General features: G+C 39.5%; 1 non-coding gene across 1 annotated transcript; it reads right to left on the reverse strand.

The window, feature by feature from the left end:
* Window positions 1–2,573: 2,573 nt before the first annotated feature.
* Window positions 2,574–2,681, reverse strand: LOC148564580 (small nucleolar RNA R71). Its single transcript, XR_015885534.1, has one exon. It is a non-coding gene; the product is annotated as a small nucleolar RNA R71 (small nucleolar RNA).
* Window positions 2,682–12,828: the final 10,147 nt, after the last annotated feature.

The following is a 12,828-nucleotide window of genomic DNA, read 5'->3' on the forward strand; positions in this document are numbered from 1 at the left end:
GCTTGCTTCATACCAACAATCTCCGTGGGATCGACCTTTACTCACGTAAGGTTTATTACTTGGACGACCCAGTGCACTTGCTGGTTAGTTGTATCGAAGTTGTGAATGAAAAACAATTTATTAAGACGTGCGTACAGAGTTTCTGGCACCGTTGCCTGAGATCACAATTTCGTGCACCAAGTTTTTGGCGACGTTGCCGGGGATTGTTCGAGTTTGGACAACTGACGGTTCACCTTGTTGCTCAGATTAGGTGATTTTCTTTTTGTTTTGTTTTCAAAAATTTTTCAAAAATCTTTCAAAAAAATTTTCTCCTTTGTTTTCGAAAAAAATTTTAAAAAAAAAAATGTTTTCAAAAATATATTTTTCTTCAGAATTTTTAAGAATGAATTCTAGTGTTTCATGATGATTTGTTGAATCCTGGCTAGCTGTGAAGCCATGTCCAAATTCCTTTGGACTGAGGATTCAACTAATCACTTCAGTGCATGTAATTACATACTAAAGCTTGGCTGGCTATTAAGCCATGTCTAACCCTCGGATTGGAGCTTTAGACTAAGAATACAAGATTCCTGGAATTCATATTGAAAATTTTGGAATCCTTATTCTTCTTTTTCAAATAATTTTCGAAAAATATAAAACAAAAATCCAAAAAAAAAATAAAAAAATAAAAAAAATCATAAAAATCAAAAAATATTTCATGTTTCTTGTTTGAGTCTTGAGTCAAGTTGAAAGTTTGGTGTCAATTGCATATTCATCTTGCATTTTTTGAAAAATTCATGCATTCATAGTGTTCTTCATGATCTTCAAGTTGTTCTTGGTAAGTCTTCTTGTTTGATCTTGATGTTTTCTTGTTTTGCATCTTTTCTTGTTTTGCATATGCATTCTTGCATCCATAGAGTCTAAACATGAAAGATTTCTAAGTTTGGTGTCTTGCATGTTTTCTTTGCATATAAAAATTTTCAAAAATATGTTCTTGGTGTTCATCTTGACATTCAAAGTGTTCTTGGTATTCATCTTAACATTCATATCATTCTTACATGCATTCATTGTTTTGATCTAAAAAAATTTTCATGCATTGCATCATTTTGTTGTTTTTCTCTCTCATAAAAAAAAATTCAAAAATCAAAAAAATATCTTTCCCTTTTTCACTCATAAATTTCGAAAATTTGAGTTGACTTTTTCAAAACTTTTTAAAATCTAGTTGTTTTTATGAGTCAAATCAAAATTTTCAATTTAAAAATCCTATCTTTTTCAAAATCTTTTTCAAAAATCAAATCTTTTTCATTTTTCTTAGTTATTTTCGAAAATTTTAAAAATATTTTTCAAAAATATTTTTCTTATTTTTACCTCATAATTTTCGAAAATAACATCATCAATTAATGTTTTGATTCAAAAATTTCAAGTTTGTTACTTGCTTGTTAAGAAAGATTCAAACTTTGAGTTCTAAAATCATATCTTGTGATTTCTTGTAAATCAAGTCATTAATTGTGATTTTAAAAAAAAATCAAATCTTTTTTCAAAAACTAATCTCAATCATATCTTTTCAAAAATATCTTCTTATCTTATCTTTTTCAAAAATTTGATTTCAAAATATCTTTTCTAACTTCCTAACTTCTTATCTTTTCAAAATTTGTTTCAACTAACTAACTAACTTTTTGTATGTTTCTTATCTTTTTCAAAACTACCTAACTAACTCTCTCTCTCTAATTTTCGAAAATATCTTCCCTCTTTTTCAAAATTTCTTTTTAACTAACTAATTATTTTAATTTTTTATTTTAATTCTCGAAAATTACTAACCTTTTTCAAAAACTATTTTCGAAAATCACTAACTCTTTTTCAAAAATTATTTTCAAAAATTTTCTCTCTCTCTTATCTCCTTCTATTTATTTATTCATCTACTAACACTTCATCTCACCCAAATTCGAACCCCCTCTTCCATCTGTGTTCGAATTTTTTCTTCTTCTTTTCTTCTACTCACACAGGGACCTCTATACTGTGGTAAAAAGGACCCCTATTATTATTATTTTTCTGTCCCTCTTTTTCATATGAGCAGGAGCAAAGACAAGAACATTCTTGTTGAAGCAGATCCAGAACCTGAAAGGACTCTGAAGAGGAAACTAAGAGAAGCTAAATTACAACAATCCAGCAAGCACCTTTCAGAAATTTTCGAACAGGAAGAGAAGATGGCAGCCAAAAATAATAATGCAAGGAGGATGCTGGGTGACTTTACTGCACCTAATTCCAATTTACATGGAAGAAGCATCTCCATTCCTGCCGTTGGAGCAAACAATTTTGAGCTGAAACCTCAATTAGTTTCTCTGATGCAGCAGAACTGCAAGTTTCATGGACTTCCATCTGAAGATCCTTTTCAGTTTATAACTGAATTCTTGCAGATCTGTGATACTGTTAAGACTAATGGAGTAGATCCTGAAGTCTACAGGCTCATGCTTTTCCCTTTTGCTGTGAGAGACAGAGCTAGAATATGGTTGGATTCTCAACCCAAAGATAGCCTGAACTCTTGGGATAAGCTGGTCAAGGCTTTCTTAGCCAAGTTTTTTCCTCCTCAAAAGCTGAGTAAGCTTAGAGTGGATGTTCAGACCTTCAGACAGAAAGAAGGTGAATCCCTCTATGAAGCTTGGGAGAGATACAAAGAACTGACCAAAAAGTGTCCTTCTGACATGCTTTCAGAATGGACCATCCTGGACATATTCTATGATAGTCTGTTTGAATTAGCTAAAATGTCATTGGATACCTCTGTAGGTGGATCCATTCACTTAAAGAAAATGCCTGCAGAAGCTCAAGAACTCATTAACATGGTTGCTAATAACCAGTTCATGTACACTTCTGAGAGGAATCCTGTGAGTAATGGGACACCTATGAAGAAGGGAGTTCTTGAAATTGATACTCTGAATGCCATATTGGCTCAGAATAAAATATTGACTCAGCAAGTCAATATGATTTCTCAGAGTCTGAATGGAATGCAAGCTGCATCCAACAGTACTCAAGAGGCATCTTCTAAAGAAGAAGCTTATGATCCTGAAAACCCTGCAATAGCAGAGGTGAATTACATGGGTGAACCTTATGGAAACACCTATAACCCCTCATGGAGAAATCACCCAAATCTCTCATGGAAGGATCAACAAAAGCCTCAACAAGGCTTTAATAATGGTGGAAGAAATAGGTTTAACATTAGTAAACCTTTTCCATCATCCACTCAGCAACAGACAGAGAACTCTGAACAAAATACCTCTAATTTAGCAAACTTAGTCTCTGATCTATCTAAGGCCACTATAAGTTTCATGAATGAAACAAGGTCCTCCATTAGAAATTTGCAGGCACAAGTGGGCCAGCTGAGTAAAAGGATCACTGAAATCCCTCCTAGTACTCTCCCAAGCAATACAGAAGAAAATCCAAAAGGAGAGTGCAAGGCCATTGACATAGTTAACACGGCCGAACCTGTAAGGGAGGTTGAGGACATGAATCCCAGTGAGGAAGACCTCCTGGGACGTCCAGTGATCAATAAGGAGCTTCCTTCTGAGGAACCAAAGGAATCTGAGACTCATCTAGAAACCATAGAGATTCCATTGAACCTCCTTATGCCATTCATGAGCTCTGATGAGTATTCCTCTTCTGAAGAAAATGAGGATGTTACTGAAGAGCAAGCTGCCAAATTTCTTGGTGCAATCATGAAGCTGAATGCCAAATTATTTGGTATTGAGACTTGGGAAGATGAACCTCCCTTGTTCACCAATGAACTAAGTGATCTGGATCAACTGACATTGCCTCAGAAGAAACAGGATCCTAGAAAGTTCATAATACCTTGTACCATAGGCAACATGATCTTTGAAAAGGCTCTGTGTGACCTTGGTTCAGGGATAAACCTCATGCCCCTCTCTGTAATAGAGAAACTGGGAATCTTTGGGGTGCAAGCTACTAAAATCTCATTAGAGATGGCAGACAATTCAAGAAAACAGGCTTATGGACAAGTAGAGGACGTGTTAGTAAAGGTTGAAGGCCTTTACATCCCTGCTGATTTCATAGTCCTAGATACTGGGAAGGATGAGGATGAATTCATCATCCTTGGAAGACCCTTCCTAGCCACAGCAAGAGCTGTAATTGATGTTGACAGAGGTGAACTAGTCCTTCAATTGAATAAGGACTCCCTTGAGTTTAAAACTCAAGGACATCCTTCTGTAAACATGGAAAGGAAGCATGAAAAGCTTCTCTCAAAACAGAGTCAACCAGAGCCCCCACAGTCAAGCTCTAAGTTTGGTGTTGGGAGGCCACAACCAAAATCTAAGTTTGGTGTTGAACTTCCATATCCAAACTCTAAGTTTGGTGTTGGGAAGTCTCAACAATGCTCTGAATATCTGTGAGGCTCCATGAGAGCCCACTGTCAAGCTATTGACATTAAAGAAGCGCTTGTTGGGAGGCAACCCAATTTTTATTTAATTATATTTTTTAGTTATATGTCTTTGTAGGTACATGATCATGTGGAGTCACAAAATAAATAAAAAATTTGAAAACGGAATCAAAAACAGCAGAAGAAAAATCACACCCTGGAGGAAGACCTTACTGGCGTTTAAACGCCAGTAAGAAGCATCTGGCTGGCGTTCAATGCCAGAACAGAGCATGGTTCTGGCGCTGAACGCCCAAAATGGGCAGCATCTGGGTGTTTGAACGCCAGAATTGCACCCTGGAGAAGAGCTGGCACTGAACGCCCAGAACAAGCATGGTTCTGGCGTTCAACGCTAGAAATGGGCAACAAATGGGCGTTCAACGCCAAGAACAAGCACCAATCTGGCACTGAACGCCCAGAGTTGTGTGCAAGGGCATTTTGCATGCCTAATTTGGTGCAAGGTTGTAAATCCTTGAACACCTCAGGATCTGTGGATCCCACAAGATCACCTCAAGATCTGTGGACCCCACAGGATCCCCACCTACCTCCACTCACTTCTTCTCACCCCTCTTTCACACCATCCCATAAACACTCTTCCCCAAAACTCTTCACCAATCACCTCAATCTCTCTTCCCTATCACTACTTTACCACTCACATTCATACACCCCACCTACCTTCAAAATTCAAAATCAATTTCCCATCCAACCCACCCTAAATGGCCGAACCTAACCCCCCCTCCCTTCCCTATATAAAGCCCTCTATTCTTCCTCAAATTCACACAACACAACCCTCTCTTCCCCTTCTTGACCGAAACACATCTCCCTCTCCCTCTTCTCCATTTCTTCTTCTTCTTCATCTATTCTTTCTTTTCTTGCTCGAGGGCGAGCAAAATTCTAAGTTTGGTGTGGTAAAAGCATAAGCTTTTTGTTTTTCCATTACCATTGATGGCACCTAAGACCAGAGAATCCTCTAGAAAAGGGAAAGGGAAGACAAAAGCTTCCACCTCCGAGTCATGGGAGATGGAAAGATTCATCTCCAAAGCTCATCAAGACCACTTCTATGATGTTGTGGCCAAGAAGAAGGTGATCCCTGAGGTCCCTTTCAAGCTCAAGAAGAATGAGTATTCGGAAATCCGACATGAAATCCAAAGAAGAGGTTGGGAAGTTCTAACAAAACCCATCCAACAAGTCGGCATCCTAATGGTTCAAGAGTTCTATGCCAATGCATGGATCACTAGGAACCATGATCAAAGTAAGAACCCGGACCCAAAGAATTATCTCACCATGGTTCGGGGGAAATACTTAGATTTTAGTCCGGAAAATGTGAGGTTGGCATTTAACTTGCCTATGATGCAAGGAGATGCACGCCCCTACACTAGAAGGGTCAACTTTAATCAAAGGTTGGACCAAGTCCTCATGGACATATGTGTGGAAGGAGCTCAATGGAAGATTGACTCCAAAGGCAAGCCGGTTCAACTAAGAAGACTGGACCTCAAGCCTGTAGCTAGAGGATGGTTAGAGTTCATACAACGCTCCATCATCCCCACTAGCAACCGATCCGAAGTTACTGTGGATCGGGCCATCATGATTCATAGCATCATGATTGGAGAGGAAGTAGAAGTTCATGAAGTCATCTCCCTTGAACTCTACAAAATAGCCGAAAAGTCCTCCCCCATGGCAAGGCTAGCTTTTCCTCATCTTATTTGCCATCTATGTTACTCAGCTGGAGCTTTCATAGAAGGAGACATTCCCATTGAGGAAAAGAAGCCCATCACTAAGAAAAGGATGGAGCAAGCAAGAGAGCCCATTCATGGAGCTCAAGAGGCGCATGAAGCTCATCACCATGAGATCCCGGAGATGCCTCAAATGCATTTTCCTCCACAAAACTATTAGGAGCAAATCAACACCTCCCTAGGAGAATTAAGTTCCAACATGGGACAATTAAGGGTGGAACATCAAGAGCACTCCATCATCCTTCGTGAAATAAGAGAAGATCAAAAAGCAATGAGGGAGGAGCAACAAAGACAAGGAAGAGACATAGAAGAGCTCAAGGACATCATTGGTTCCTCAAGAAGGAAACGCACCCATCACTAAGGTGGACTCATTCCTTGTTCTTACTTTCTCTGTTTTTCGTTGTCTCTATGTTAAGTGCTTATCTATGTTTGTGTCTTCATTACATGATCATTAGTATTTAGTAACTTTGTCTTAAAGTTATGAATGTCCTATGAATCCATCACCTCTCTTAAATGAAAACTATTTTAATTCAAAAGAACAAGAAGTACATGAGTTTCGAACTTATCATTGAACTTAGTTTAATTATATTGATGTGGTGACAATGCTTCTTGTTTTCTGAATGTATGCTTGAACAATGCATATGTCTTTTGAAGTTGTTGTTTAAGAATGTTAAATATGTTGGCTCTTGAAAGAATGATGACAAGGAGACATGTTATTTGATAATCTGAAAAATCATAAAAATGATTCTTGAAGCAAGAAAAAGCAGCAAAGAACAAATCTTGCAGAAAAAAAGAGAAAAAAATAGGTGAAAAAAAATAGAAAGAAAAAAAAAGCAAGCAGAAAAAGCCAAAAGCTCTTAAAACCAAGAGGCAAGAGCAAAAAGCCAATAACCCTTAAAACCAAAAGGCAAGGGCAAATAAAAAGGATCCCAAGGCTTTGAGCATCAGTGGATAGGAGGGCCCAAAGGAATAAAATACTGGCCTAAGCGGCTAAACCAAGCTGTCCCTAACCATGTGCTTGTGGCGTGTAGGTGTCAAGTGAAAACTTGAGACTGAGCGGTTAAAGTCAAGGTCCAAAGCAAAAGAAGAGTGTGCTTAAGAACCCTGGACACCTCTAATTGGGGACTTTAGCAAAGCTGAGTCACAATCTGAAAAGGTTCACCCAATATGTATCCGGTGGTAATACTGGAAAACAAAGTGCTTAGGGCCACGGCCAAGACTCATAAAATAGCTATGTTCAAGAATTATCATACTGAACTAGGAGAATCAATAACACTATCTGAACTCTGAGTTCCTATAGAAGCCAATCATTCTGAACTTCAATGGATAAAGTGAGATGCCAAAACTATTCAAGAGGAAAAAAGCTACAAGTCCCGCTCATCTGATTGGAGCTATGTTTCATTGATAGTTTGGAATTTATAGTATATTCTCTTCTTTTTATCCTATTTGATTTTTCAGTTGCTTGGGGACAAGCAACAATTTAAGTTTGGTGTTGCGATGAGCGGATAATTTATACGCTTTTTGGCATTATTTTTAGTATGTTTTTAGTAGAATCTAGTTACTTTTAGGGATATTTTCATTAGTTTTTATGTTAAATTCACATTTCTGGACTTTACTATGAGTTTGTGTGTTTTTCTGTGATTTCAGGTATTTTCTGGCTGAAATTGAGGGACTTGAGTAAAAATCAGATTCAGAGGTTGAAGAAGGACTGCTGATGCTGTTAGATTCTGACCTCCCTGCACTCAAAGTAGATTTTCTGGAGCTACATAACTCAAAATGGCGCGCTTCTAATTGCGTTAGAAAGTAGACATCCAGGGCTTTTCAGAAATGTATAATAGCCCATACTTTGAACGAGTTTAGATGACGTAAAAGGGCGTTGAACGCTAGCTCTACGCTGCTGTCTGGAGTTAAACGCCAGAAACAAGTCACAAACCAGAGTTGAACGCCAGAAATATGTTACAACCTGGTGTTCAACTCCAGAAAGAGCCTCTGCACGTATAACACTCAAGCTCAGCCCAAGCACACACCAAGTGGGCCCCGGAAGTGGATTTATGCATCATTTACTTACTTCTGTAAACCCTAATAGTTAGTTTATTATAAATAGGACTTTTTACTATTGTATTAAACATCTTGGGACGTTTCGTTCTTAGACCATGGGGGCTGGCCATTCGGCCATGCCTGAACCTTTCTCTTATGTATTTTCAACGGTAGAGTTTCTACACTCCATAGATTAAGGTGGGGAGCTCAGCTATTCCTCAAAGATTAATGCAAAGTACTACTATTTTTCTATTCAATTCAACTTGTTCCACTTCTAAGATGTTCATTCGCACTTCAACCTGAATGTGATGAACGTGACAATCATCATCATTCCCTATGAACGCGTGCCTGACAACCACTTCCGTTCTACTTTAGATTGAATGAGTATCTCTTGGATCTCTTAATCAGAATCTTCGTGGTATAAGCTGGATTGATGGCGGCATTCATGAGAGTCCGGAAAGTCTAAACCTTGTCTGTGGTATTCCGAGTAGGACTCTGGGATTGAATGACTGTGACGAACTTCAAACTCGCGAGTGCTAGGCGTAGTGACAGACGCAAAAGGAGGGTGAATCCTATTCCAGTATGATCGAGAACCTCAGATGATTAGCCGTGCTGTGACAGAGCATTTGGACCATTTTCACAAGAGGATAGGATGCAGCCATTGACAAGGGTGATGCCTCCAGACGATTAGCCATGCAGTGACAGCGCATCGGACCATTTTCCAGAGAGGATTAAAAGTAGCCATTGACAACGATGATGTCCTTACATAAAGCCATCCATGGAAAGGAGTAAGATTGATTGGATGAAGACAGCAGGAAAGCAGAGGTTCAGAGGAACGAATGCATCTCTATGCGCTTGTCTGAAATTCTCACCAATGATTTACATAAGTATTTCTATCCTTATTTTATTATATATTTTCGAAAACTCCATAACTATTTTATATCCGCCTGACTGAGATCTACAAGGTGACCATAGCTTGCTTCATACCAACAATCTCCGTGGGATCGATCCTTACTCACGTAAGGTTTATTACTTGGACGACCCAGTGCACTTGCTGGTTAGTTGTATCAAAGTTGTGAATGAAAAACAATTTATTAAGACGTGCGTACAGAGTTTCTGGCGCCGTTGCCTAAGATCACAATTTCATGCACCAGGACTACAGTGATTCCTCCCTTTTTTGGGATAACTTGTACAGGGCTGATCCATGGGCTGTCTGAGATCGGATAGATCACTCCTCTTTGCCACAACTTCATGACTTCTTTCTGTACCACTTCCTTCATGACTGGGTTCAGCTTTCTTTGGGGTTGAATGGATGGTTTGGCATCATCTTCCAACAGTATCTTATGCATACATATGGCCGAATTGATTCCCTTCAAGTCAGCAAGGGTCCATCCTATGGCATCTTTGTGCCTTTTCAATACTTGGAGTAGCTCTTCCTCTTGTTCTTGGCTGAGGGATGAATTTATGATCACTGGATAACTTTCATTTTCTCCTAGATATGCATACTTGAGAGTGGGTGGCAGTGCCTTTAGTTCAAGTTTGGGTGCTTCTTTCTTTCCATTCTTCTCCTCTATTGTGCACTGAGCTTGAACCTCTGCTATTGCAGCTTCTTCACTTGATGTTGATTCCTCCTCTTCTATTAACCCTTCAAGTTCTTCTTCTTCAAAAGTCTCTTGTACTACATCTTCCAGTGAGTCCAACCTCATACATTCTCCCAATGGTTCCTGTGGGTAGTTCATGGCCTTGAACACATTGATCATCATTGTTTCATTGTGTAGTCTAAGGGTAAGTTCGCCCTTTTGGACATCGATGACAGCTCCGGCAGTAGCTAAGAATGGCCTACCCAAGATGATAGAAGCCTTAGCTCCTTCCTTCATGTCTAACACTACAAAGTCTGCTGGAAAGATAAAGTCTCCTACCTTCACTAGCAAGTCTTCCACTATGCCGTGAGAAAACTTGAATGATCGGTCTGCCAGTTGTAAGGCCATTTTTGTTGGTTTGGCCTCCTCAATCTTCATCTTTCTCATCATAGCTACAGACATCAGATTTATGCTGGCTCCTAAATCACATAGAGCATTCTCCACTGTTATTTCTCCTATAATACAAGGAATCTGGAAGCTCCCAGGATCCTTCAATTTCTGGGACAATTTATGCTGAATGATGGCACTGCATTCCTCGGTTAGTATCACAGTATCGTTGTTCTTCCAGCTTCTCTTCTTGGTCATCAACTCCTTCAAGAACTTGGTATAGAGCGGCATTTGCTCTATTGCTTCAACAAAAGGTATGTTAATTTGCAATTTCTTGAAGATTTCTAAAAATCTGGAGAACTGGCTGTCATCCCCCTTCTTTCTCAATTGTTGAGGATATGAGACTTTCGGAACATATGGCTTCAGTTCTTCTTCCTTTTGATGTGAGTTGGAGGTGGGGACTTGAACTTCATCTTGTTCCTCCTTTCTTCCAATTGAATCTTTCTCTTGTGGTTGCTTGGAAGTCTCCTTCAATTCCTTCCCACTTCTGAGGGTGATAGCTTGACACTCCTCCCTTGGCCTTGACTCAATGTTGCTGCAAAAGTCATGGCCAGGAGCTTGCTAAAATAGATAGCCAATTTGTGTCTCAAGTTTCTTGATGGTAGCATCTTGATTTTGCATGTTGGATCGCACTTCCTCTCGGAACACCTTACTATCTTGGATCTCCTTACATATGCCTTCAAGTAGAGTTTAAATCCTTGAGAGTCTTTCTTCAGATGATGGAGAGTTGAGATTGGAAGGATGATAAGGGCCATTTTGACTTTGGTATGGATGCTGAGAAGTGTTGTTAGGTGGGTGTTGATATGTCCTCTGTGTGGAGTGTTGGTGAGCTGCATTGTTGTTGGGGTTGTGGCGTCTCTGATCTTGGCCTTGATCCTGTTGGTTTCCCAACCCAAAGTTTGGGTGGTTCCTCCAACCGGGATTATATGTTTTGGAGTATGGGTCATGGTGCTGCCTAGATGAATTTCCAATGTAGTTGGCTTGTTCCTGATCACCCTCTGCTTCTTCATTCACTCCTTCTTGAGCTGCTGCTGAGGTGGTGATTGCTGCCACTTGATTCCTCTCCATCTTTTTGGTAAGGTTAGCTAACTGCTTAGTAATAAGCTTGTTTTGAGCTAGCAGTGCATCCACATTGTTCAGCTCCATCACTCCTCTAGTGTTGCCTCTTTCAGAAGCATAGAAGTAGTCATTCTCTGCTACAGTCTCAATGACATCTATGGCTTCTTCAATGGTCTTCTTCTTGTTCAGAGATCCCCCGGATGAGTGGTCTACTGCCTTCTTTGATTCATACGAAAGGCCTTCATAGAAAATATGCAACTGTACCCATTCATTGAACATATCTGGTGGGCATCTTCTTGTCAGGTCCTTAAACTTCTCCCATGCTTCATATAGAGTCTCACCATCTTGTTGCCTGAAGGTTTGTACCTCAGCTCTCAGCCAGTTAATTCGTTAAGGAGGGTAGAATCTTGCCAAGAATTTGTTCACCACATCTTCCCAGGTTGTTAAACTCTCCTTCGAGAAAGACTCCAGCCACTTAGCTGCTTTGTCCTTGAGTGAGAAAGGAAATAGGAGCAGTCTATAGGTGTCAGGATGAACACCATTAGACTTCACAGTATCACATATCCTCAGGAATATGGTTAGATGTTGATTGGGGTCTTCTTGGACACCTCCTCCGAATGAACAGTTGTTCTGAATAAGGGTGATGAGTTGTGGCTTTAGTTCAAAGTTGTTGGCATGTATGGTTGGCTTTTGGATGCTACTTCCGCAATTCCCTGGGTTTGGATTGATGTAGGACCCTAGAACTCTTCTCTCTTGCCCAGCATGATTTGCTGGACCTTCTCTGCCATGGTTGTGAGCTTCTTCTTCATGATGGTTCTCCATGTTCTCATCCACGTTTGGTTCAAAGTATTCCTCCTCTTCCTCCGCACCAACTACTCGTTTTCCTCTTGCTTCCCTCCTTAATCTAAGGAAAGTCCTCTCAGGTTCAGAATCAAAGGAAGTTGAAGCCCCGCTTCTTCTCCCTGTCATACAACCAACAAGGCACAAGCAAGGAAATAGATGCAGAAAGTGTTCCTGTTAGAAATACTGTTAGTGTGAGTGATGTAATATATCAAACAGTTAGTAGGTTAGTGAAATAAATTGTAAACAACTAAGAAAACTGGTAGGGGGAAAGGGAGAAAATAGCTAAAACTGAAAGTAAATTACTCAAAGGAAATTAAATCAAGAAAAATGCTCAATCCAGTTATCTACCAATTCAATCATTGTTGATATAAAATCAATCCCCGGCAACGGCACCATAAACTTGATGCACGGAAACTTGTCTCTTAACAAATCTCCCTCGGCAAGTATACCAAATTGTCGTCAAGTAATAACTCACAAAAGAGTGAGGTCGAATCCCACAGGGATTGATTGGTCAAGCAACTTTAATTGGAGGAATGTTCTAGTTGAGCTAAGCAGAATTTAGTTTGAGAGTTGCAGGAAATTAAATGGTAGGAAAGTAAATAGCAGAAAATGTAAATGCTAGAAATAAAGAGCTGAAAATAGATGACGGAAAGTAAATTGCAGAATCTTAAATGGGAATGGGGAAGATGATTATAAAAGTAATTGGCAGAAATTAAAGAGAATGGGTAAGATC

The sequence above is a fragment of the Arachis ipaensis genome, chromosome B5 (genome assembly GCF_059453495.1).
Source record: "Arachis ipaensis isolate K30076 ecotype BB chromosome B5, ASM5945349v1, whole genome shotgun sequence".
Taxonomy (NCBI): Eukaryota; Viridiplantae; Streptophyta; class Magnoliopsida; order Fabales; family Fabaceae; genus Arachis; species Arachis ipaensis.